This window comes from Cynocephalus volans, chromosome 10 (genome assembly GCF_027409185.1).
Source record: "Cynocephalus volans isolate mCynVol1 chromosome 10, mCynVol1.pri, whole genome shotgun sequence".
Taxonomy (NCBI): domain Eukaryota; kingdom Metazoa; phylum Chordata; class Mammalia; order Dermoptera; family Cynocephalidae; genus Cynocephalus; species Cynocephalus volans.
This window is the reverse complement of record NC_084469.1, coordinates 32,180,495-32,208,470: the sequence shown is the minus strand read 5'-3', so window position 1 is coordinate 32,208,470 and position 27,976 is coordinate 32,180,495. Positions and strand designations below refer to the sequence as shown.

General features: G+C 41.5%; 1 pseudogene; it reads left to right on the top strand.

The window, feature by feature from the left end:
• Positions 1-25,957, top strand: LOC134387325 (olfactory receptor 143-like; annotated as a pseudogene).
• The last annotated feature ends 2,019 nt before the right edge of the window (positions 25,958-27,976 follow it).

Genomic DNA, 27,976 nt, shown 5'->3' with positions numbered 1-27,976 from the left:
ATGAAGCATCAGGGATACCTGATCGTGGTAGGGCACAGGTGAGGGACACTTGGGGAAAGGGCCTACAGCAGCTGAGGGTCTGGGAAGGCAGTAAGGGATCTCCACAGAATGCTCATGCCTCTTCTTGACTCTGCTCATAGGATCCTACCAGTCCCTGAGCCCCAGCAGGACTTCTGAGGATAGAAGGCAATCCTGACTCTCCTTCCCAAACCTGGTCACTTGCCAAGTCTTTGTTTTCACAGGGTGTGCCCAAGCAGCAAAGCCAGTCGGCCATGGCCCTGCTTCCCCAACCCTCTCCTGGAAGCTGGATTCAGACAATGAGACTGAGATGCCACGACACATAAAACTGAATGATACAGGTAGAAATTGGTCAGGGGACAAGCACGTCATCCTCCCCATATAGAGCCATGACATTCTATGGGGCAATGGCACTGTCTGCTGGCTTCTCTGCTTCCATATCCAGAGCAACCCCTATGTGGCCCAAGCCCTTAACGTGGCTGCTGCTGCTATTCTCACCTCTCCTGCATAGCTGGGATCCTGTTGGAGAACCTCCCTGTGCTGCACCTAGAGGTGACATTGCACATGGCCCTGTCCTGGAGGACATCTTCTGCTTCTCTGACTTGGTGGGTATCTGACTCCTGGCAACCATGAACACCAAGAGCTCTCTGAGCATCCTCTACCCACCTGGTGCTGCCGCCTGAAGCACACCTCTGCATGGTGAGCATGCTAAGCTTTTCCTGGCCCTTTATTTTCACATGGTAAATGAGGTCTGTGACTGCTGGGAGAAGGGCTTGGTGTGGGATCCATTTCCTGAAGGCTTTGAGATGTTTCATATGCTCATTGGCTTGGAGATGTGCTTGTCCACCCTGACACTGACTGTGTGGGGCCTGTACCACTCTGAGTGATGTTCACTCACCAAGATCTACTGCACCATCAGCATCGTGGCCATCGCCTTCCTCCTTTGGGGCCTGCCCTTGGTTGTCACTGTGGGCCTGCCAGAACAAGACCTTCTGACCCTTGTCTTTGACCTCCTGTTGCTGCTGTGCAGCGTGGTCAGTGTGGCTCACCCTGCTGGCTACTACTTGGCTGCCTTCCCCCAGAAGAGGCACAGGGAGTTTCTAAAGATTGTTCTCCAGGGGGCCGACCCCATGGCTCACTCGGGAGAGTGCGGCGCTGGTAGCGCCGAGGCCACGGGTTCGGATCCTCTATGTGGATGGCTGGTGCACTCACTGGCTGAGCGTGGTGCAGACGACACCATGTTGAGGGTGGCGATCCCCTACGGGTCACACGAAAAAGTAAATAAATAAAAAATTTTTAAAAAATAAAGATTGTTCTCCAGAGAGCCCTGATGAATGAGATGGAGGAGTGGAAGGAAGGAAGGAGGGATCCTTAGCATGCAATTCTAGGGAGACTCCAGCCTTGGAGCTGGAGACCATGGTATCCATGGCAGCTCCATTCCTCTGCAAAATGCAGGGACTTCCCACAGCACAGGCTGTGAAGCTTCAGGGAAACCATATCAGGCAAACATGCTGGATGTTCTAAAGTGCAGGGTAAACATGCTCTTCTGATGCTTCATCACCCATGTGTGCTCTCAGAGTAAGCAAATTGCTCTCTGAATCTGGGTGGGCTTTCTAAATAGATCATTCTCAACCATCAGCCCTTCCCCCTCCAGTGGAGCAGGACTGTAGCCTGCACCAGCCTGGAGAGGGATCAGCAGGTAGTCAGCACTGACCTGCTCCCCCCTGAGTGTAGCTGTTCCCAGGAGGAACCATCACACCCTGTTAGCCTCCTGTGCCACCAGGGAGTGCATGAGTCTGCGCAGTGATAAGGCTCTGCATGCAAAGTGAGAGGAAAAATGGCCTTAACCACAATAACAGTAGCAAATGTTTATGGAGGATTTCCTATCTGTCAATACTGCTCTGATCACTTTGTGAGTATTAAGCTGGGTAATTTTAACAAGCCTATGAAGTAGGTTACATTATTACCCTGCTTCAGCCTAAGCCAAAAGGCCATTTGACCAACTTAGCTGGTGGTTATTCCAATGGTCCCAGCACATTTATAACAAATATGGTCCCTCGTTGCTCTGCACCTTGGTTATAAGTCATCTTTGGATTTGTGTGGGCCTGTCTCTGGGCTCACTGTTCTGTTCCATTGGTCTGTTAGTCTACCCTTGGACAACACCACACTCAGTGCAGTTACTACATCTTTATAAATACATGTCTAGGCCCAGCAAACTGAGTCCTCCTACTAGCAGCCAGAGATGAAAATTACACATATGCACAGAGAAGCGAAGGTAGGGACGAAGCAGATTTCTTACCGGGAAGATGCAAGTTGTGTGCCAGTATAGAAAATTCATTAAAGTCTTGGGGGAAAAAGTCAATTTAGAATTCTTTATACAGTCAAAATATTTTCCAATAAGTAAACAAAATAAAGAGGTTGTCAGATATCCAAAAGGTGAAAGAAAACACCAAGAGATGCAGGATGAGTAATGTTACAGAATGTTTTTCAAGCAGGAGAATACCAATACAGATGGAAATCTGGTCCTATGCCACAAGTTGAAGGCCTTTGCTCCGCTGGACTCTCTAGTATGATGCTGGATAGAAGAGGTGAGAGCCAACATTTTTATTTTGTTTCTCATCTTGAAAGAAAGCATTGACTCTTTCACCATTTAATATAATATTCACTAAATATCAAGTATAGTTTTTTTGTACTTTTATCAGTTTGAAGAAAATTCCGTCCATTCCTACCTGGCTAGAATTTTGTATAAGGTTGTTGAATTTTGTCTAATGCTTTCTTCAAATCGACTGAAATAAGGATGAGTTTTTTGTCTTTTAATAAACTTGGTTTATTTTAAAATTTATTTTATTTTATTTTTTTACAAGACAATATCAGTAAGTAGACATTGGCTCATTTTTAATATTAAACAAGCCTTGTATTCCTGGGATACATTTCACCTGGTCAGGATGTGCATATATTTACATCTGTTTTGCCCAGTGATGCATGCCCATGGGCACGTGTTTCTGTGTGACAATGAAGTGACCTAGAATAGCCAAAAGAGCTCTGAAAAAGAATAATCAAGTGAAAGGGCTTACAATACCTACTCAAGATGTATTATAAAACCCCAGAAATCAAGACAGTGTGGTATTGGTGATAAAGTAGACTCATAGATGAGTAGAACAGAATAGAGAATCTGGAAATAAACCCAATCTATTCAATTGATTTTCGCAAAAGGGTAAACTCAATTCAGAATAGAAAAGACAATCTTAGCAACAAATGGTATGGGAACAATTAAAAACACATATGAGAAAACACTTCAATCCATATGTGGCATCATATGCACACATTCAAAATTTATCATAAACCAAAATGTTTATGACAAGACCCCAAACTGTAAAATTTGTAAGAAAAAAAAAGAGGAAAAAAAAGAATGATATCAGTGTAAATTTAGATTAGACAAAGATTTCTCAGATAAACATCAAAAGCACAGTGCAAAAAAGAAAAAAACTGACATATTGGACTTTATTGAAATGAAGAACTTGTGCTCTTTGAAAGACCCTGTGGAAAGAATGAAAAAACAAGCCACAGGCTGGAAGAAATATTGGCAAATATCACATCAATGAAAGACTCGTAAGCAGGATCTATAGAGAGATCTTATGACTCAGCTCCTCTCAGGCCTCAGGGGTCACACAAGTGCTGTGCTCTGAGAGGAAAGAAGGGATACTTCCTGCCCATCATTCCTTCCACCTGGGCAGATCCGCACAAAATCAACTACAAATACAAATAGCCAGAGACCATCTCCTCCCCATGTCTGCACCCACAGGGGTCTTTTTTGAACATGGTCCCTGCTTTAGGACACCATAGAGGAACAGTGAGATATCTGGCTCCAGGTGCCCAGCAACAGAAAAGAAACACATAATATTCAATGGAGCCCCAAACTTCTCAGCGGATTTCTCAGTACAGACCGAAGAAGAATAGGATGATAAATTCAGAGTGCTAGAGGAAAAAGACTGTCAGCCAAGAATTCTCTATCTAGCAAAACTAACCTTCAAATATGAAGGAGAAATAAAGTCTTTCCCAGACAAACAAAAGCTGTGAGAATTCACCAACACTGGGCCTGCATCACAAGAAATGCTAAAGGGAATTCTTCCGTTTGAAAGAAGTTGATGCTAAGGAGCAGCAAGAAAACACTTGAAAATACATAACTCATTAGTAAAGTAAGTTCACATGCAACCTCAGAATGCTCCAATGTTGTAAGGGGAGTGAATCAACAACTTATGTCCTTAGGATGAAGACTAAAGGACAGCCCTAACAAGACAACAACAAATAGGCAATATTAAAAGATGTAACTTGAAACAACAAAATATCAAAAAGTATGTGGCAGGGAGGGCGGGAATGACAACAAAGTGTAGGATTGGCTTTGGTTCGTTCTTTTTTCTTAGATATCAAAGTTGCATTGCTTTTAGTATAAAATAATCTGTTGTAACTATAAAATGTTTTTTGTAAGCCTCATGATTATTATAACACAAAAACTTATGAGAGTTACTAAAAATAAACAGTGAGAAATCAAAATACACTGCTAGAGAAAACCACTCAATGAGAAAAGAATATAAGACCAGAAAAAAAGGAAAAAAGCACCAACCAAAACAACCAGAAAAAAGGAACAAAATGGCAGTAACAAGTCCCAATATATCAATGATAACTTTACATGTAAATGGATTAAATGCCCCAATTAAAAGACAGAGTGGATGAATGGATTATAAAACAAGAGCCAACAATATCCTGCTTACAAGAAACTCACTTCACCTATAAAGACACACACTGACTGAAAATGAAGGGATGAAAATCATATTTCATACAAATGGAAACCAGAAAAGAGGAGGAGTAGCTATACTTATATCAGATAAAACAGACTTCAAGACAAGGAGAGTTAACAAAATAGTATATGTACTGCCAAAGCCAACACAGAAGAGTAAAAGAAGATAAAGGTAGGTCATTATATAGTGGTAAAGGGATCAATTCAACAAGATGATATAGCAGTTCTAAATATATACCCACCCAATTCTGGAGTACCCAGTTATATAAAACAATTACTATTAGACAATGAGAGAAATAGACTATAACAAAATAATAGTTGGGACTTTAACACTCCACTTTCAGCAAAGGACAGATCATGCAAAGAGAATATTAATCAGGAAACATCAGAACTAATCTCTATTCTAGGCCAATTGGTCCTAAAAGACATATATAGAACATTTCATCCAACAGCTGCAGAATACACATTCTTCTCAGGAGCACATGAAACATTATCTATAATACACCATATGTTAGGTCACAAAACAAGCCTCACCAAATTAAAAATATTGAAATCATATCAACTACCTTGTCTGACCACAATGGAATAAAACTAGAAACCAACAGCAAAAAGGGACACTAGAAACTGTACACATACATGGAAATTAAACAACATATTCCTAAACAGCAAATAGGTCAAAGAAGAAATCAAAATGGTATTATGTCATAGGTTCTCAATGCCTTTTTCTTTTTCTATCTCTTCTGGAACACCCATAACTCAGAAGTTTGTATGCTTGAGGCTGTCTGATAGTTCTCAGAGATTTTGTTCATTTTTTAAAATTCTTTTTTCTCTTTTTTGTCTGATTAGGTTATTTTGAAAACAACGTCTTCAAGGTCAGAAATTCTTTCTTCTGCTTGCTCTAGTATGCTGCTAAAGGTCTCAAATGTAGTTTTTATTTTGTTGAGTGAGTCTTTCAGTTCCAAGAGTTCTGCCACATCCTTTTTTATGGCATTAATCTCTTGGTAGATTTCCTCCTTCATATCTTGGATTATTTTTCTCATTTCATTGTTTTGCCTATGTGTCTCTTCTTGTATCTCACTGAGTTTCCTTATGATTGTTGCCTGGAATTCTTTTTCAGACAATTCAAGGGCTTCTTCTAGAATGGGATCTTGTGTTTGAGTGTTATTACATTCCTTTGCATATATCCTAGTTTCTTGTTTTTTTCATATTTCTGGTATCTCTACATTGATGTTTGGTCATCTGGTGAAGCAGTTGCTTCTTCAGTTACTTGAGTTTCTTTTGGAGAGAAAGAATCTCTCCTGAAGGTTTGTTTTTTGTTGGCTATTGGGTAGGATGGTTCAGTTTTGATTCCATGTAGACTTCAGCTGGGAGAAGACTTCTGGGTCTGCTGTCCAGTGATTCACACCTCTTGGAGTGGGAATTGTGTGATACACCACATCAACAAAGTGAAGAACAAAAACCATATGATCGTCTCAATAGATGCAGAAAAAGCATTTGACAAAATTCAACAGTCCTTCATGATAAAGACTCTCAACAAATTACGTATAGAAGGAAGGTATCTCAACATAATAAAAGCCATATATGATAAATCCACTGCCAGTATCATCCTGAATGGGGAAAAACTGAAGGCTTTCCCCTTAAGATCAGGAACAAGACAAGGATGCCCGCTGTCTCCACTCCTTTTTAACATAGTATTGGAAGTACTTGCCAGAGCAATTAGACAAGAGAAAGAAATAAAGGGCATCCAAATAGGTAAAGAAGAAATCAAATTGTCCCTGTTCACAGATGACATGACTCTATATACAGAAAACCCAAAAAACTCTACCAAAAAACTCTCAGAGTTGATAAATGAATTCAGTAAGGTTGCAGGATACAAAATCAACACACAAAATCAGTAGTGTTTTTACACTCCAACAACAAACTAGAAGAAAAATAGATCAAGAAAGCAAGCCCATTTACAAAAGTCCCCCCAAAAATAAAATACCTAAGAGTAAGTCTAACCAAAGAGGTGAAAGATCTCTACAATGAGAACTACAAATCACTACTGAAAGAAATTAAAGAAGACACTAGGAGATAGAAAGACATTCCTTGTTTGTGGATCGGAAGAATCAACGTAGTAAAAATGTCCATACTACCGAAAGCCATCTCCAGATTCAATGCAATTCCCATCAAAATACCAATGACCTTCTTCACAGAAATAGAAAAAGCAATCCTAACATTCATATGGAACAACAAAAGACCCCTGATGGAGTTTGGATGTGTTGTCCCCTCCAAAACTCATGTGGAAATTTGATCTCCAATGTGGCAGTATTGGAAACTGATTGAGTCATAGGGCAGATCCCTTATGAATGGATTAATGCTCTCCCTGGGGGAGGGGGATTAATGAGTGAGTTCTCACTCTATTAGTTCCTGCGAGAGCTCATTGCTTAAAAAGACCCTGGCACCTTCTCTCTCTCTCTTGCTTCCTCTCTCTTGCTTCCTCTTGCCATGTGATCTGCTTGTACCCCCCTGGCTCCCTGCCACTTTCCACCATGAGTAGAAGCAGTCTGAGGCTCGTGCCAGATGTAGCTGTCCCAGAATCGTAAGCCTAATAAACCTCTCTTCTTTATAAATTACCCAGTCTCAGGTATTTCTGTTACAGCAACACAAAACAAACTAAAACAGAAAATTGTTACCGAGGAGTGGGGTGTTGCTAAACAGATACCTGAAAATGTGGATGCAACTTTGGTACTGGGTAATGTGCAAAGATTGGAGGAGTTTGGAGGACTAAGAAGAAGAGAAAAAGATGAGGGAAAGTTTGGAATGTCTTAGAGACTTATGTGGTGGTGAGCAGAATGGTGATAGAAATGTGGACAGTAAAGGCCATGCAGATGATGAGGTCTCAGATAGGAATGAGGAACTTATCACGAATTGGACAAAAGATCACCCTTGCTACACCATAGCAAGGAATTTGGCTGCATTGTGTCCATGCCCTTGGACTTTATGGAAGTTGGAACTTAAGAGTTGTGAACCAGAGCATTTGGCCAAAGAACTTTCTAAGCAGCAAAGCATTAAGGAAGCTGCATGGTTGCTTTTAAGAGCCTACTCTGAGTTATGGAGATAAAATTATGATGTAAAGCCAGAATTTAAAAGGGAATCAGAGTGTAAAGATTTGGAAACTTTGCAGCCTGGACATGCAGTAAAGAAGCAGAGAGCCGGAGAACAATGCAAGAGTAAAGCGGATAAACTGGTTGCTAAAGACATTATCTTGGCGGTGAGGCAGCCAGATGATAATAGCAGAGAAAATGAGAGGAAAGCCCTGCAGGCATTTCAGAAGTCTGGAAGGGTGCCTCACCCATCACAGGCCCTGAGGCTTAGAAGGACTGAGTTGTCCCAGAGGACAGACCTGGGGTGCAGCTGCCCTCAAGATCCTGCTCCCTGCATCCCAGCTGCTCTGGCTGGAGCAGCCCCAAGTGTAGTTTGTGCAGCAGCCCTGAAGCGAAGAGGCCTGAAACCTTGGTGGCATCCACGTTGTGTTAAGTCTGCAGGCTGTCAGGATGCGAGAGGAGTGGAAGTGTGGCAGCCTCCACCCGGATTCCAGAGGATGTATGGAAAAGCCCGGGGGCCCAGGCAGAGACCTGCCACTGGAGTGGAGCCACCACTGAGGCCATCAACTAGAGCAATGCCGAGCAGGAAAGTGGGGTCAGAGCCCCCACAAAGAGCCCCCGCCAGGGAACTGTCTAGTAGAGCCAAGGCAGCAGGGCTGCCTCCAGGACCCTGGAACTGCAGGGCCACTGGTAATGTGCAACACCGGCCTGGAAAAGCTGCAGGCACCAGTGCAGCCCAATGGGCTGTGCCTGGCAGAGATGTGGGAGTGAGGCTGCCTGAGGCTTTAGGGGCCCAGAGCCCAATTGTGCCCAGGATGCAGGACTTCGAGTCAAAGAAGATTATGTTGGAGGTTTAAGACATAATGTCTGCCCTGCTGGGTTTCGGACTTATTTGGGGTCTGTTTTTCCTTTCTTCTGGCCTATTCCTCTCTTTTGGAATGGAAATGTATACCCAATGCCTGTTCTGCCATTGTATTTAGGCAGTAGATAAATTTGGTTTTGTTTTCCAGGTTCACAGCTAGAAGGATTTTTGCTTTTGGTCTCAGATGAGACTTTGGACTTTGGACTTTTAAGTTGGTGCTGGAGCAAGCTAAGACTTTTGGGACTGTTGGGATAGAATGATTGAATTTTGTATGTGAGAGTGACATGAGTTTGGGAGGGCCAGGGGTGGAATGATGGAGTTTGGATGTGTTGTCCCCTCCAAAACTCATGTGGAAATTTGATCTCCAATGTGGCAGTGTTAGAAACTGATTGAGTCATGGGGGTGGATCCCTTATGAATGGATTAATGCTCTCCCTGCTCTCTTAGTTCCCACGAGAGCTTGTTGCTTAAAAAGACCCTGGCACCTTCTCTCTCTCTCTTGCTTCCTGTTGCCATGTGATCTGCTTGTACCTGCCGGCTCCCTGCCACTTTCCACCATGAGTAGAAGCAGTCTGAGGGCTGTGCCAGATGCAGCTGTGCCAGAATCATAAGCCTAATAAACCTTTCTTCTTTATAAATTACCCAGTCTCAGGCATTTCTGTTATAGCAACACAAAACAGATTAATACAACCCCGAATAGCCAAAGCAATCCTGAGCAAAAAAAATAGAGCTAGAGGCATTACACTTTCTGACTTGAAACTAAATTACAAATCTGTATTAACAAAAACAGCATGGTACTGGCATAAAAACAGACATGTGGACCAATAGAACAGAATAGAGAACTCAGAAATCAACCCACATATTTACAACCAACTGATCTTTGACAAAGGTACCAAGAACATGCATTGGGAAAAGACTGCCTCTTCAATAAATGGTGCTGGGAAAACTGGATATCCATTTGTAGAAAAATGAATCTTGATCTGTACCTTTTACCATATACCAAAATCAACTCAAAATGGATTAGAGACTTAAATATAAGGCCTTCTGAAACTTTAAAACTCCTAGAAGAAGATGTAGGGCAAATGCTCCAGGATTTAGGACTGGGCAATGACCTTAGGAATAACACCCTAAAAGCACAGGCAACAAAAGAAAAATAAACAAATGGGATTATGTCAAACTAAAAAGTTTCTGTACAGCAAAAGAAACAATCAATAGAGTGAAAAGACATTTTACAGAATGGGAGAAAATATTTGCAAAAAAAATGTATCTGACAAGGGATTATTATCCAGAATATACAAAGAGCTCAGATAACTTTACAGCAAAAAAATGAATAATCCAATTATAAATGGGCAAAGGAGCTGAATAGACATTTCTCAAAGGAAGACATCCAAGTGGCTAACAGGTACATGAAAAGATGCCCAGCATCGCAAATCATCAGGGAAATGCATATCAAAACCACGCTGAGATATCATCTCATCACAATCAGACTGGCTATTGTAAAAAAGACAGAGAATAACAAAGCTGGTGATGATGTGAAGAGGAACCCTCCTGTACTGTTGGTGGGACTGTAAATTAGTACAGCCATTATGGAGAACACTATGAAGGTTCCTTAAACAACTACACATAGAACTTCAGTATGATCCAGCAATCCCACTCCTGGGGATATATCCAGAGGATTGGAAAACATCAGGTCGAAGGGATACCAGCACTCCCGTGTTTATTGCAGCTCTATTTACAATAGCTAGGCAATGGAACCAGCCTAAATGTCCTTCGGTGGATGACTGGATAAGGAAATGGTGGTACATCTACACAATGGAATACTACTCAGCCATAAAAAAGAATGAAATACTGCCATTTGCAACAACATGGATGAGCCTGGAGAAAGTTATCCTAAATGAAACAACCCAGGTACAGAAAGAAATACCACATGTTCTCACTCATAACTCGAAGCTGAATCCATAAACAAGCAAATGAACAATAAAGAGAGACAGAGAGAAAGAAAGAAACAACAATGACAGTAATACATTGAACTTTTAGAAAACTAGAGGTGGAAAACGGGAGGGGCAGGAGAGGGGGGATAATAAGGAATCAGTCAATGGACACAAAGAATGATTGCGTATTGTAATGATGGATAAGCTAACTGTAGTGATCTAACCACCACACATTCTACACAATTATTGAAAATCAACATTGTACCCCACATGTATGTATAATAATAATAAAAAAAAGAATTTGAATTGAATTTGAATTTAAATTCAAGATCACATGTGTGATCTTGGACAAGTCACTTAATCTCTCTGAGCCTTTTTGCATCCTCTACATCATGAGTTTAATGATAGTTCCTATTTCATAAGATTGCTTTGAGGATTAAATTTCTTATAACCTCTAGGGCATTTAGAGCACCGCTTGGCATATAGGAAGTGCTAAGAAAGTATTAGATTTCCTCCCCCTTTATCCTTATCTTTATCTGTAGCATGGGCCTCTTTACTAAGCTCCCACTTCTGTACCCGACTGTGACAGCCCCACTTAAATTGAATTCAGCATCTCCCTGTGGGTCCGGAGCTGTTTTTTTGCTCATCATCTTTTTTTAAGTTAAAGGTGTAATTCTCTACCTAGCTGGCTATTCTAGAAGCAGGTTGCCATTTAGGGCTCCTCCTCATTAGCCATTAACCGATCTTCAAAGTTTGAATGACTCTATCTTTTTAAAATCCTTGGTTTCCCACTTTTCCTCTTCATTGTACAGCCTTTGATAAAGCTCTCTTACCTTATGTCTGGAATACTCTAAAAGCTTCTGAACCTGGGGTTCATCCATCACCTATTAGCTTTTTGTTGATGTGTGACAAACTACCATAAACCTAGCAGCTTATAAGAACACCCATTTATTGGTCACAGTTCTGTAAGTCAGAAGAGATGGCATGGCGGGATTCTCTTCTCAGGCCCAAATCAAGGTGTGGCAGGGCTGCATTCCTTTCTGGAGACCCTGGGGAAGAATCTTTTCCAAGCTCATTCAGGTGTTGGCGGAATGCAGTTCCCCTGTGGCTGCAGGACTGAGATCACCATTTCCTTACTGGCTGTCACCTGGAGGCCACTGTCAGCTTCCAGAGGCTTCCTGTATTCCTTGTCATGTGACCCTCTCATCTTCAATCCAGAAATGGAATGTTGTATCTTTCTTGTGCGTTAAATCTCTCTGACTTCCCCATCTGCCACCAGCCTGAGGTGACCTGCTTTTAAAATGCTCGTGTGATTAGAATAGGCCTGCCCTGATAATCTCCCTGTTTTAAGGTCAACTGTACCATATGAAATAGCATAATCACTTGAGTGACATCTCATCATGTTCACAAGTTACATGCATGCTCAAAGGAGAGTAGATCATGTAAGGGAAAGGGTCATGGAGGGGAGATCATTTTTTAGATTTCTGCTTACCACATCCATCTTCTCTGGAAGTGTATTCTCCCATTTTATATAGAATTACCTATAGAGAATGCAGTATTCCTTTGCTTAAAACCCTTCAGCATCTTCTGCAACACAAGTGCAAACCCCTCAACCTAGCACACGAAGCCTTATAGGGACTGCTCCCCAACTTTCTGTGTCCACAGCCCTATCTCCCAAGTCTCCACTCATTGAGTTTTACTCTCCAATAATACTGAAGAGCCCAAAGTTCCTCTCACACATTCTGATGATTTCTTGTCTCCACGTCGTTTCACCTGCTGGGAATACCTTCTCCCTTATTCTTCACTCAGATACCACTTGTCACTCCTCACGACTCAGTTTTGTCATCATTTCTGACAGAGCATCTACTGTGACTGCTTCACCTGCCCCCTGCCAGCACCTGAGGTGCCTTCTCTCTGTGATGTGACCATCTTGTGCCCACTCCCATCATCGTGCTTATATACGATGTGTCACCCGTCCGTCTTCATTACATTTAGATTGTAAATTCCTGGGGGACAAGAATTCAATCTTATTTATTATCATCTATGGTCCTATTAAAAGATTTCAGCTCTCCCCACCCTGGTCTCTATCTCCATATCTCTAAATACCATGCAGTCGCTTCTTGATTTTTCAGTGTTAGGCCTCAGCAGTTGACTTTTAGTTTGGGAAATGAGAACTAAGCCCTTTTTTACCTCCTGTCACCACACATATACTTCTTTTTCTCTTCATCCTCCCCATACAGTTTACTTTTTTAGTTGGATTAATATTCAGTGCTTACATGATTATGAGGATGTAAATGCTTTGCATATCTAAGTGGTTAAATATTCTATGAATACTTTTCCTTCATAACCTTTGAAATAATGGTCTTGGTTTTTTGTTTGTTCAATTTTCTATGTACTTATCATTAATTAATCCCAATACCCTCCCCAGGTGTTTAAATCATCTTTCAGTGCATACAAAAACTTTAAATGGTCCAAAACAAATATACATTATTCAAATACAGTAAAAGTTTCATCTCACTTATGTAAAGTCCAAAATATGTTTTTCTAAATGATAGGCAGCTTCCTAAAAAAAATGAACTGGGAACCACATTCATCTTCATGTAGCTGTCATCTCCAACACATGCTCTTATGTATCAAGCTGGCCAAAGAGGAAACACCAGGAGAGACTATGAAAGTGAAGTTTTTGTGGGTTTGCAACTGACATGCCTAAATCTTACTTATACTCTATTGACTAGAACTCAGTCACATGACTGAGTTAACCAAAAGCGATGTTGGGAAATATGGTCTAGTTTTATGACCAGGAAGAAGATAGAATGAGTTTATTGGATAGCTAGTCTGTCCAGACCTTGCAGGTCTAAAAGCGTCTTTATCTTATACCCATATTTAAATAGTATAAGAATATTCAGTATGTGGACTTGCATTATTTCCCTCATTTTGTATCTCTACACTCAAATGGCTTCCATCCCAGAGATCCTCCAATATATATCTCTACAGAACAAACCTCCAGTCTTCTGATGAGGTTCAGGGGAAGCTTTTCCCTGGATGCACCAAGTGGAAGAGAGAATCTGGGGATCTGACTCCTTCTTTAACCTACTTTCAAGTAGCCCTCCTGTTGTTATCCCCATCACCACCCCTAGTTACAGAGGTGAGCTGTGCCTCATATTTGTGAATGTGTTGTTAACGTAACATTCCATGGGTTAATGTAATATACCTGCCTTTTAATGCCTTTATTATCTTTTTAGGGGGCTTTCAAAAAGTAGGAGTGGTTAAAATGCATGGGTTCGATTTGTTTTCTATAACCAGAAGTCCTCTGGCTGAATTTCTAAGGCGATGTCTGTGAGCACACAAAGCCTGCATAATTCCATCTATTAGCAAAAAAGTACCCATATCTCAAGCTGATATATCTCTACTTGGAGAAAGGAACTGTCCCTAAGATTTAAGCTCCACAAACAAGTTATCTGATTCTTTTAAAACTTTTACTCATTCAGTACATACAATAGACATGTCTAGAAGATTTGACTGACAAGCCACCTTGAACATAAAGAGGAATCAGATGCAGACCTGCCTCTTACATCTCTCAGACTAATTAGAGAAGCAATGAAAACAAAACTGAGAATTGTACAATTTACAGATAGCGGGTGCTGGCTACAGTGTGAATCTTCTATTGACTTACCCCTTTTAATCTCTACAAGTATCTCTGTTTTACATAGACAGAAATGAGCTTAAGTGATTTTGCCAAAGTCACAACAGCTAATGACAGAGCCAGGAATCAAACACAGATTTTTCTTAATGTAAAATTCATTTCCATTACAACGCTGTGCATAAAATTGGGAGTAGGTGCAATCATAGAAGTTTGTACAAGGCACAGTAGCCATGTATTAAGAGCCTTTTCATTATAAGTACTTTTCAGTAATTACTTTCAGTAATTCAGGTGAAACAGACCTGAGCCAAACCAGTTTAAACAAAAAAGTTTAACTGGAAAGGCCAGGGACACATTCTGCTTCAGATTTGGCTGGATGCAAGGGGTCATAGGAGTTGTGCCTCTCAGTCTGTTGAATGTGCTTGGTTCTACTTGGCTTTTTCTTAGACAGGCTTTCTCTGTGCATAAACAAGAAGACCCCACCTGGTTCTTCATGAACATGTATCTCCACCTTTATTACTTTCACTGAAGCCTCAAAAAGATCCACTTATGATAAAAATGTAAGAAAAATAGGAACAGAATTTTCTTCATTCAGCAAAGGGAGTTTATAAAAGACCTACATCTAACATCATAGGCAATGGTTAAAGATTGAAGGTTTCCTCAGAAGACTGGAAACAAGCTAAGATTTTCCTCTGCCCTGTATATTTGGTGAAGAGCCTAGCTTATTGAAATAAGACAGAAAAATGAGATAAAATGCCAAGAGATTGAAAAAGAAAAAGACAAATAAGTATCACTCATAGAAAACATGATTGCATATGTGGAAAGTACTAAAAAATCAGAGAACAAAAATACTAGAACTAAAAGGTGAATTTAGCAAGGTCCCAGGATACAAAGTCATTAAACATAAATCAACTGGATTTCTATATACTAGCAAGAACAATTTGGAAAATAAAATAAATAAAAATGCCATTTATAATAGCATCTCAAACTGAAATAATTAGGAATAAATTTAATGAAAGATATGCAAACTTCTAAACTGAAGTTTTCAAAACTTTGCTGTGAGAAGCAGAAGATATGAATAAATGAGGGATACCAAGTTCATGGATTGAAAGAGTCAATGTTGTTAACATGTCCATTTCCCCAAAACTGATCTATAGATTTAATGCAATCCAAATAAACACATTAGATCACTGTTCAAAATTCTAAGAAAAACTAACGTTTAAATTAGAAGCCAATTAAGGAGAAAGGAAAAATAAAGACAATTTCAGACATGCAATGTGTGTAAAATTTGTATTTCATATGCTCTTTCCAGGTAGTTAATGGGGTATTTACTCCATTAAAATGAGGAAGAATACTGTTACAGTCAGGAGGAGTGTAAGGAGATGTGACAATTAATTGTAATGGGGTAATGTAGACATGATCCTGAAACAGAAAAATGACATTAGGTAAATTCTAAGGAAATATGAACAAAAACTATGAACTTTTGTTAATGATGATGTAACAATATTGGTTTATTAATTGTAATAGATGCACCATACTAATATAAGATGTTAATAATAGGGGAAACTGCGTGTGGGGTTTATGGGAACTTGATCTCAATTTTTCAACAAATCTAAAACTGTTCTAAAAACTAAAATTTACTTAAAAATGAGAAGAGAAACCAAGGAGTAGGAAGACATAGGATCCAGGAAACAGGGTACCTAACACAGGTAAGGGGTGAAGAAAATCCCCAGAAAGATATGAAGGTAGATCTCAAGATAACAGATTTTCAACAAAGCTAGTGGGCATCCTATCAACACTGGAGTGGGTCATCAGTTTCCTAGAAAGACTTCTTCAAGAAGATGAATTAGTAGAACACTGGCTAACATTATGCAGCTACAGCTGAATGTACTGAGAAAAGATTTATACAAATGAGGAAGATGTTAGGGATAAATTAGGAAAATCATAGACTATTAGGCAAATAAAAGTACCCAAAAATATTCACTTCAGGGAAAACAAAAAGGGAAAAAAATGAAAGTGATCATAGTGTATGATGTATTATCTGTAGTGTTTACAATGGTCTTAGTCATGAAACTACTGAATATTTATCTAACATAATTTACAATTATAACCATATTGCAAGGAGGAGAAGGGGTATGTGTGTGCGTATGTGTGTATGTGTGTGCATGTGTAATGAGAGGCAGGTGAAAAAGAGCAAGTTCTTATGTTCCATTGGGGACCACATGAAGAAACCATTAAGTATCCAAATTAGAGTTGAGGAGAGGCTTATTCAATCAGTGTAATAGAGAGGAAAGGCTGGACCAGGATTTCAAAGAGAAAGCTTCTCTGGGACTTGAAGCCTGGATGGAGAAGGTGAGTGAGAAGAGAAGGAGATGTTTAGATTGAGTCTGTATATCTGTTACCTGGATAGTGGTGAAAAAAACTCAGAAAGTGATGACCAGAGAAGGAGCAGTGTTGGGAAGCATAAGAAAATGTTGGCTGCGCTTTGAACTTGAGGCACATAAGTAGACATAAACTAGAAGTGTCCAGGAGGCAGGTAGGGAACAGGATCATGCTATACGTATAGGTGAATATGAATGTGGCGAAGGAGGAGTGGGGGAACCAACACTTACCAGCTCTTTTGATGTTCCAGGCAGTGTTGTAATAGTTTACATGTACTAAATCATTTAACATCCTTGGCAATTACTCCAGATGAAGATATGAAGGGTCAAAGATGGTATATAATGCATAACATCTCACAGTTAGGAAATGGAGAAACCCTTTAGATTTAAATAGAGATAGTCCCACTTGAGGGCCTGCTCTCTTACCACTTTGCCACAAATCTCTTAATGGAAGTGAAATCCACAAGCACCTATAGTGTTAAAGCTATAACCTACTATTTCACTAACACGATCCCAAGGGCATGTAGAAAAGTACTAGAAATGGCAAATGACTCTGCCCCTGGATCTTCCTTTTGTAGATTTGTGCATAGACTCCAGGGGAAATGAAGGAAGTGACAAAGGAGTCCACCTGCTACTCTGCACTGGGGATTAGGATTTCCTGATGTGAAATTATAAGCCGAGTAGAACACTGACTCCCCAAAGATCCAGTGGTGGGTTTAGGACACAGGACATAAACACAGGCTCAGTTATTTCTACCCTCAAGAGGCTCATCAAATTTGGGAGGAAATCATAATGGACAGAATCATTCTTTGGGCTTTGAATCAATTTCCCTAGAACTACAGAACATGAAATAAATTCTCATTAAAGCCAGACGATTATTTTTGTGGCTTATAAATTTTTTTTCTCCTCACTTGTGGAGTGGACCTCCTGGGCAGGTTGTCCAGAATATGTCTTCTAGCATGTCAGAGACTGAGGACTGTGCTGATGGCTATTGCCTGCTTCATCATCCAAGGCTTTGTCCCCCTCAGTACAGTAGGAAAGAAGAGCCCTTTCTGTCTAGCATTAGTGGGGTGGGGCGTCCAGGCAAAGTGATGATGAGTATATCTGGATGACCTCTGTCCTGCTAATTTCCTTCCAAACTCACAAATCAAGGGTTCTGGGGAAACGTTCCAGATCTTCAGAGGAGACTGGGAGATGCCCCCAGTCAAAGGGAGAAAATTCTGAGGCTTTAAGAGATGTATCAACATTCTCCACTGGATAGAGTCCCACAGACTGGAGGAGGGGAGGGAGAGAAGAAAGATGGACAATCTGGACTTTCAGGCCTTAGGTATCTCTTTAGGAAGTCTTGCTCCTTGGACAATTTGCTGGGAGTCTTCAGACAACCCTGAGCTGACAAACCAGCGGATCCAGCTCTCCCTGTGGGGTCAAAGAGGGAGGGCCCATTGTTAAAGTCAGCTTTTACTCTTGTTCCTGCAGATCACATCATGAAGTGAACGGCTGTGGAAATAACTGTTCAGTGATTGAATTTGTCCTGTGATATTACCAGATGACCTGAACTCCAGCTGCCCTCTATGGTTTGAATGTGTCTCCCAAAGTTTATGTGTTGAAAATGTAATCCGAATGCAACAGTGTTGAGAGGTGGGACCTTTAAGATGTGATTAGGTCATGAGGGCTCTGCCCTCATGAATGGACGAATGTCCATAAGAGTGGGTTTGTAATGAAAGAAAGTTTGACCCCTTTTCCCCTCTGGCTCCCACTCTTTCACCCTCTCTTGGCCTTCTACCTCCTGCTGTGGGGTGATGAAGCACAGAGGCCCTTTCCAGATGCTGTTGCCATGCTCTTGCACTTCTGGCTCCCCAGCTGGGAGCCAAATGAAAATTTTTTAGTATAAATTACCTACTCAGAGGTATTCTATTACAGCAGCTCAAAATGGACTAAGACAGATATTATGCTATCACTTAGTATTTGGAAACAGAAAAAAAGTTATTCATAATGCAAATTATAGAAAATAGATCTTTTCAAAATCTTCATGTTTTGTGTGTCACTCAAAGAAAAACTTTCTCTGTTCATTTGTATCTCTCAATTAGTTCAAGAAAAAATGCCTCTTGAAGGATACATATGAGTCTGGAGAATGAGCTCAGGTTCTGTGCAATTTTTATGTTTGTCAAAAGATCACAGCTTTGGTCAAGGTGGTGGAATAGATGGTCCCCAGCATCACTCTGTCCCACAAATCTATCAATTTAGAACTATAAAAAAGCCAAGCTGGGGCCACTAGAGCTCAGGGGAAGAGGAGGAGAGACCTACAGAGTACATGAAGGTGGGAGAAGTCACGATGAGAGAAAGGAAGGATCACTCCTACCATTTTGAATCCTGGCTGCTTCCAGGCTGGAGCTGCTGAGCGCATGGAGCAGGAGTTGGCAAAAGCTGCAGCTGTGCCTTTCGGATGAAGTTGCTGTGAGGTGGCAGGGGAGAAGGAGGCCTCAGTGGCCCCCAGGTCAGGAAGACCACTAATAGGGTTCCCATGGACCCACGTAGAAGTGAGGAGCTGCAACAACTGAAAAAACGGAGCCACTCATAGGCCAGTGAGTCATTGCAAGGGACTGGAACACGGTCTGTCCCATGGGAAGTGTTTGGAGCATGGGCAGTGGGTGAGACGGGCCCACCAGGAGAATACTGGGACACAGCAAGGTAAGCTGATCTACCCCGCAATCAACATAGGACCACTCAAAGGAGACTGGTCAGGAATATAGAATTGCATGGGGGTGCAGTTGGATGAAAAGACTGAGGCCCAGACCAGAATTTCTACACAACCCAGGTACACCATATCTCACTAGACCTGGAAGAACCTATGAAGTCAACCATTAAAACCTGAGCTGCACAAAAAGCCTTCCCCAGGGAATCAGCAGCAAAGCAGCAATTTAGCTCAACCACAGGGCTCAAGTGCTGGTCCCCACAGGAAGTTCCACCATTTTAGAAGTAAGCAAAGGACAAAAAATTAGTTCCAGCACAGAGTTTAAGTGGTGGGAACAGAAAATAATCCAACACAGAACTGAAAGAAAAGAAAAGTACCCACAACCAGAGACAAAGTTTGATATTAACTAGTAGAGGTCTCATTTCACCAAAGAACACCTGTGACACCTAGAAGGACTGGAAGTCCCCTGGGTTACAAAGCCAGATAGTGGGGGGGCCGGGGGCCTCAGCCATGCCCCCTGACACCCACAACCAATCCTGAGGATGGGGGCTGAGGGCCTCAGTCACACCCCCCAACACATAAAAGCAGCCCAGCAATGACCACCAAGCCACTGCAGGAAGCACCCTGGGCTCTCCTGAGCTGGGTTGGTGGGGGGCTGAGAGCCTTGGCCACATCCCCCCAATACCCACAACCAACCCAGCGATGACCACCGAGCTGCTGTAGGAAGCACCTTAGGTTCTCCTGGGTTCCGGAGCTGGAATGGTGGGGGTGAGAGTTTTTGCCACATCCCCCTGACATCTGCACCCAGCCTGGCAATGACCAAGCCACAGCTGGAAGCCCCCTGGTCTCCCCTGTGGGAGTGAGGGGGGTGCCACAGGCCTCAACCCCACCCCTCCTTCTTCCATTCCATTTCCTTCCCCTTTCCCCTCTCCCGCTCTCCCCCTCCCTCCCAGCTGCTCCACAACATCATAGAATGTAAAAAAATAATAATATTAATAAAAAACAAAACAAAAAAAACCAAAAAATACTAATTTTGAGCCCATTCCTTACCCTTCGAAAAGAGTTGAAACAGTTGAATTTTTAGAGATGTTTTTACACTGCTATGGGTTTTTTGCTTTTGTTTTTGACTTAAACTTTATTTCTCACAGTTCTGGAGGCTGGGAAGTCCAAGGTCAAGGTGCCAGCCAATTTGCTTCTGGCAAGAACCACTTCATGCTTTTCCGATGGGCAGCTTCTTGCTGTATTCTCACATAACAGAGATCATCTCTCTCATTCTCTTTTTTTCCAATTTTTTTATTGTAAAATATATGTAACATAAAATTTACCATCTTAATCATTTTTAAGTGTACAATTAAGTGGTATTAAATACATTTGTAATGTTGTGCAACCATCATCACTATCCATCTTCATAATTCTTTTCATCTTGTAAAAGTGAAACTCTATATCCATTAAAAAATAACTCCCCATTGCCCACTCCGTCCAGCCCCTGGCAACCATGATTCTACCTCTGTCTCTATGATTTTAACTGTTTCAAATCATGTCTCTTTGTGAACTCCAAGCCATTTAGAGACAAAATTAAAATTAAGGTTTGAAAAAAACCCCACAATACAATATCATGTATATTAACACCAAGAAAAAGAAAGAAAAAAAGACATATCTCGGTATAAATCTAACAAAATATGTATAAAATACATATGTGTGTAAAATGTTAAAACTCTGAGAAAAGTAAATGAAATTCTAATAAATGAGAAGGATTGGAAGAGTCAATGTTAAGATCTATAGATTCAATGCAATCCCAACCAAAATCCCAGAAAATTATATTGTAGATATCAACAAAATGATTCTAAAGTTTATATGGAAGGACAAAAAACTCAGGGTATCTAATACAATACAAAGGACAACAATGTTGGCCTGACATTAGCCAGCTTAAGAACCACGTATAAAACTACACTAATCCAGAGAGTGTGGTATTGGTGAAAGAATTAATATGAGGGGACTTCTAAAAGCACATGGACAGATTCATATTATCTTTTCATTCTATTTTGTCCTGAACTTTTTGTAGTACCCTCTTACATAGATCAATGGAATAGAGATCCCTGAAATAAACCCACACAAAACAGTAAACTGGCATATGAAAAAGAAAAGAAGCATAGCCACTCAATGGAGAAACGATAGTCTTTTAAACAAATGGTGCTGAGGACATTGGATGTATATATACAAAAAAGAAAAAGAAGAAACTAGACATGGACCCTACACCTTTCACACACACGTGCACACTCACAAACCTTCAAAAACAGATCATAGATCTAAATGCAAAATAAAAAAAAAACTGTAAAAAACTATAAAACTTATAGAAGAACTCACAAGAAAAGATTTAGGTGACCTGGGTTTGGTGTTGAGTTTTTGGCTACAACAACAAAGTACATCATGAAAGAAAAAGATTAGTAAGTTGGATTTTATTAAAATTAAAAACTTTTTCTTGGTGGCAGTTGCTATCGAGAAAATAAAAAGCAAGCCACAAAATGAGAGAGAATATTTTCAAAACAGGCATCTGATAAAAAACTTGCATCCACAATACACAAAGAGCCCTTAAAACTCAACAATAAGGAAAGAAAATGACTCAATTAGAAAACAGGCCAAAGGAGTTCTGGTCAAGATGACAGAATAGATGGACCCCAGCGTCACTCTCTCCCACAGATCAACCAATTTATACCTATAAAAATGTAACAACAGCCAAGACGGGGCCACTGGAGCTCAGGGGAAGAGGAGGAGAGACCTACAGAGTTAATGAAGGGGGACAAGCCACGATGAGAGAAAGAAAAAACTGCTTGGAGCATTTCAGGCCACGGCCATTTTAATGCTGGAGCTGCTGAGTACATGGAGCAGGAGCCAGCAGAAGCCACAGCTGTGCCCTTCAGATGGAGTTGTTTGGAGGCAGCAGGGGAGAAGAGGGCCTTGGTGCCCCCCAGGACAGCAAGATCACTAATAGGTGTCCTGTGGACCCACACAGGAGTGAGGAGCCAGAACAGCTGAAAAGGGGGAGTCATTCAGAGGCTGATGAGTCATCACAAGGGACCAGCATAGGGTCTGTCCCATGGGAAGTGTTTGGAGCATGGGGAGTGGGGGAGACAGGCCCACTGGGAGAACACTGGGACACAGCAAGGACAGCTGATCTGCCCCCCAATCAGCACAGGACCACTCAGAGGAGACTGGTCAGGAATGCAGAATTGCATGGGGTGCAGTTTGATGAAAAGACTCAGGCCTGGATTAGAGTTTCTATACAACCCAGGTGCACTGGGTCCTGGAGAGCTGGAACTACCTATAAGGTCAACCAGTAAACCCTGAGCTGCACAAAAAGCCTTCCCTAGGGAAACAGCAGCAAAGCAGCAATTTAGCTCAACCACAGAGCTCAAGTACTGGTTCCCACAGGAAGTTCCTCAATGTTAGAAGTAAGCAAAGGACAACAAATTAGTTCTGGATGAGGCACACCACGCCAGCACCTTGGGCCCACCAGGGCACTTGAGGCATGGGGCCAGGGACCGGAACCCCTGCCCACAACCAGGCACACCACCAGCACCAAGGAGCATGCCAAAAACACCACCTCCATGTGGTGGCCCACCACAGCCACCACAGGAATCATGGTTGCCACGAAAGTGGCTAGATGCCACAACCACCACACAGATGGCCACCAGCCACTGGAGTGCATTAACACAAGGAGAGTCACCAGCAGAGACCAAAGAAAAGAAGAGAATGCCTCTCTCCACAAAGCTGATTCCAGAGTGAGAGAAGAAGCATCTCCTCTGTGATAACATTGGGGGACCTGAATACACCTGTTAGCATTGGACGGATCATCTAGGCAACAAATCAAGAGAGTAACCATTACTCTTTCAGAGGGAGGAAAGAAATCTAGGGTTATCAGTGGTGGGAGGAGGGAGGGAGAGGGGGATAGAGAGAGATTGGACAAGGGACATAAAGAATAAGTACAATTTGTAAAAATATACATACTATTAATATTGATGTGATCAACCTATGTCAACATTGAATCCCCAAAATATGTATAATCAATTATGATTCAATTTTTTAAAAAAAGGCCAAAGATCTGAAGAGACATCTCACCAAAGAAAATGTGAAGATAGAAAATAAGTACTTGGAAAGATGCTTAACTTGTGTTTGCCAAAAGATGGAAGCACTTTCTCATCTTCACAGAAGCAAAAGTCCCATTTGTTTGACTTCATCTTTTCCAATCTGAATGCCCTCTATCTTCTTCTCTTCTCTGATTGCTCTGGCTAGTACTTCCAACATTATGTTGAATAGGAGTGGTGAGAGTGGGCTTCCTTGTCTAGCTCCTGTTCTTAAAGGCTCTTTTATCAGCCTCATTTTGTAGACATGCAAAGACATAGGTAGATACAAATATACAAGTATAGTAGATACAAGTGTCAGAGAAGTTCTATCACTTGTATACAGTCTCATAGCTGGAAACTTAAGAAGTCTGATTTTAAAGTCAGTCTGACTTGAGAACCCACTCTCATTCTTTCAACCTCTACATCTCTTTATTGAGGTGAAATCCACATGCATGTATAGTGTTAAAGCTATGACCTAATATTTTACTAATGCAATCCCAGAGGCTTGTAGAAAAGTAGCAGAAATGGCAAGTGACTATGACCCTGGACCTTCCCCTTGTAGAATTGTGCACAGACTCCAGGGGATGATGAAGAATAATGAGTGAAAAAGAGAGACAGTCACAACTCTGCACTGGGGATTAGGATTTCCTGATGTGAAATTATCAACTGAACAAAACATTCTGTCCCAAAGGATCCAGTGGTAGGTCTGTGACACAGAATGTGAACACAGGCTCAGTTATTTCTACCCTCAAGAGGGGCTCATCGAATTTGGAAGGAAATAATTACAAAGAAATTATGTTTCTGTGCTTCTAATCAATTTTATCAGAATTGTGGGGCATGAAATAGATTCTCTTTCAAGTCAGCTGACTGTTTAGCTGTCTCATATAAGGTTGTTGTTTTCCTCCTTGCAAGTGAGGAGAAACTTCTGCGAAAATAGTCAAGTAGGAATGATGGCATATTCCGCAGAATACCTCCTCTAGCACATCAAAGACGGAGGTCTCTGCTGTTGGCACAGGAACAGCATCCTCCTTCACCATCAGGAACTTTGATTTCCTCAGGACAGTGGAGAGTAAGGGCTCTTAAGGGGCAGCAGCAGGCAGCCCCCCAGGGAAGGGAGGTGAGTGTGAAATCACCTTTGTCTTGACAATTTCCTTTCAAACCCCAAACTGTGTATGTCAGGGGTTCTGGGGGAGCACTGTCTACATATTGCCCTTTTGAGCCTTAATCCTTAGTGAAGACTGAGGAGGAGGGAGGAAACCACGTGCAGAGACATTGCGAGGTCTACCGGCATTCTCCCCGGACAGAGACACACAACACGGGTGGGGAAAAGGTGGGAATGTGAATCCTCGGGAATCACCACAGGAATTCTTGCCCCTTGGACGCTTTGCTGTGAGTCTTCAGACAGCCCTGAGGTTAAAACCCAGCAGATCCCCAGCCTCCCTCTGGGGACGAAGAGTGAGGGTCCATTGTTAATGTTACCTTCTACCCCTGTCCCTCCAGATCACACCTGTGAAGTGAGTGGCTGTGGAAAATGACTCTTCCATGACGGATTTTATTCTTACGGGATTAACAGACCAATCTGACTCCAATTGCCCCTGTTTTTTCTGTTCTTGGTGAACTATATGGTCTCTGTGTTGGGAAACTTGAGCTTAATTAATCTAATTTGCCTGAATTCACACCTCCACACCCCCATGTACTTTTCCCTCTTCTATCTGTCCTTCATTTGGTCTCTGTTGTTTGTCTTTACCCCCAAAGTGCTGATGAGTTTTATTTCATAGAGAAACATCATCTCCTTCACAGGATGCAAGACTCAGCTATTTTTCTTCTGCTTTTTTGTCAATGCTGAGTGCTACGTGCTGACAGCCATGGCCTATGACCACTATGTGACCATCTGTAAGCCCCCGCTGTACGTGGTGGCCATGTCCCCTAGAATCTGTTCTCTGTTGATGTCTGGATCATGCGTGATGGGGTTTGCTGGGGCCATGGTCCACACAGGTAGTATGATATGTGGTTCCAACATTGTCAACAATTATATGTGTGACATCTTCCCCCTTGTCCAGGTCTCCTGAAGCAGCACCTATGCCAATGAACTGGTGGTTTCTGTTATTGTGGGCACAGTTGTCATAGTATCTGGCCTCATTGACTTTATCTCTTATGCTTTGATTCTTTTCAACATCCTTCACGTGTCATCAGCTAAGGGCTGGTCCAAAGCCGTGAGCACCTGTGGCTCCCACAGAGTAACTGCTGGCCTGTTCTGTGGTGCTGGGCTGCTCACTCATGTCAAGCCGTCTTCTGCTGTGTCTGTAGACAGAGAAAATGTTCTCCATGTTTTACACAACATGATGCCCGTGCTGAACCCCCTCATTTATAGCCTCAGGAACAAGGATGTCAGACTTGCTTTGAAGAAAATCCTGAAGAGAATTACAAGCTGAGCAGAACCAGTGGTGCTGCCTCGCTCTCTGCCCCCTTTGCTTGGTCTTTTTCTCCTCTTCCTGGACCTCCTTGTTTCCTTCCTTTTATTCTTTCTTCTTTTCCTTCTCTTTATCTTTCTTTCTAAAGTCTCCCTGGCACGATTTCTGCTGTAATACTTTTTCCTCTCTCACCATGCAATGGAAACACTTGGGCCTATTCTAGGACTCAAGAGTCATTCTCAGTCCCAAGGTGGCCCAGCCTGATCCCTATTCTGCATACCAGATGGAGACACTGAGCTGACATCCTTTCCTATCTAAGGATAACTCTCTTGACTATTTTTTTCTTATGTGTTCTTCCCTCCAATGTAAGCCAGGGAGTCGGACATTGCCTGACAGCTTCATTTCCCTCCTGCTTTTCTGAAACTGTTACATACAGCCCTTTCATGTTTCAAGCGTTTTGTTACTTATAACTACATTAAAACAGAGAAAGGATGACAAACGAAAATTGTGAACATGGTGAACTTGTAAAAAATTTCCAGAACTTTTCAGGGTTCTTTTAGTAATTGTTCACATTCTGGGCTTTAGGTCTCATGTCCATAATAAACTGTATACCTTATTGGACTAAGGTTCTACTCTTATGGATGTTTGCTGATGGATGAGGTTTACCACTCTGACCATCTTTCCCAAGCCCCATCAATAATGACGATGCATTGGTCAACTTGTTGGGAAAAATTGCAAAAGTAACTTTCTCTTAAGCTTGTTTTGTCCTTGAAACTATATTTGCTTGCTCCACTAGTTTGAAATAACTTTCTCACAGGCCTGCTTTGTTCTAGAAGTAATATCTTGTCCTTGAAACTATACTTGCCTGCTCAATTAATCATTGTTTGGCTTCTGTAATGAATGCTTATGTGCACAGACTGCATATGCTAACTGAAATGCTGAGAAAAGAAAAAAAAATGTGTAAAGTAGCCCTGGAAGAGTCCGCTTGTAGAAAGCCTTGCCAGACCTAGGTTCGGGGTCCAGATTTTCAGAGCACGAGCTCATCTGGTCCCGCTAGTGTCATAAAGTCCTGACTCTCCAACCTTCTGAGCGTTGGGTCGCTTCCTTGCCGAGTCTGTTCTCTACAACAAACTGATATTTTGTCATAAATAGAATTGACATTATCACATACTTATCCATGTATCTGTGGATTGTGATTGTGCTTGTGCTTAAAAATTACACAATAACATTCCCAGCCAGAGAATAGAGTGAAATACGTAATGTTAAGATTCTTTGTTTCCCCAGATGTGTAACAAAGGATCCCCTTTGCAAAGGAAGGTCTATTCACTTCTTTTAAAAAACAAACAAAAATATATGGCGCAAAACCTGTCCAACTGGGATTTATTCTTTCAATGTGTAAATTTGATTTTTCTCTTTTGTCTCTTAGTATGAAAATTCAAATCTGAGGCTCATGCTGTGTGACATACTCTTTACAAATCGTATTAAACATAAGTCTCCATTTCCTATGGAGGAAATGGTTATGTCACTTGCTCAAGGCTAATGATATAGGCCCAGTTTTAAAATCCATTATTTATCCCATGAATAAATGGAAGAAAGAGGAGGAGAATTGTGAAGAAACAAAGAGAATTTCTGGAGATTTGTTTCAGAATGGGCTTAAAGCGGGGGTGTATGGACATGATGCCCTCAGCCAGGATTCCTGTAACAGGGAGATGATCTTCAAGGCTTTGGTGCCCAACTGGAAAACTGCATATGCTCCTGCAGAAGTTTGACGTGAAAGTGCGGTAAACAGGGTGAGCTACAAGGCGACATGTCATCCCAATCTTTTTATAAGAGTGATCATTTCCTGGATGGTGAGGCTGAGGACTTTGGGTCAAGCCTTCCTTGTAAAGCATGTCACAATTCCCATAATAGTATGTGTACTTAACAAGCCTATTAGCTATTATGTTATCATTTGAAAACAAAAAAAGAGTTATTCATAATAAAAACAATGGAAAATTGGGACCCTACAAAATTTTCTTATTTTGTGTGCTATTCAGAAGA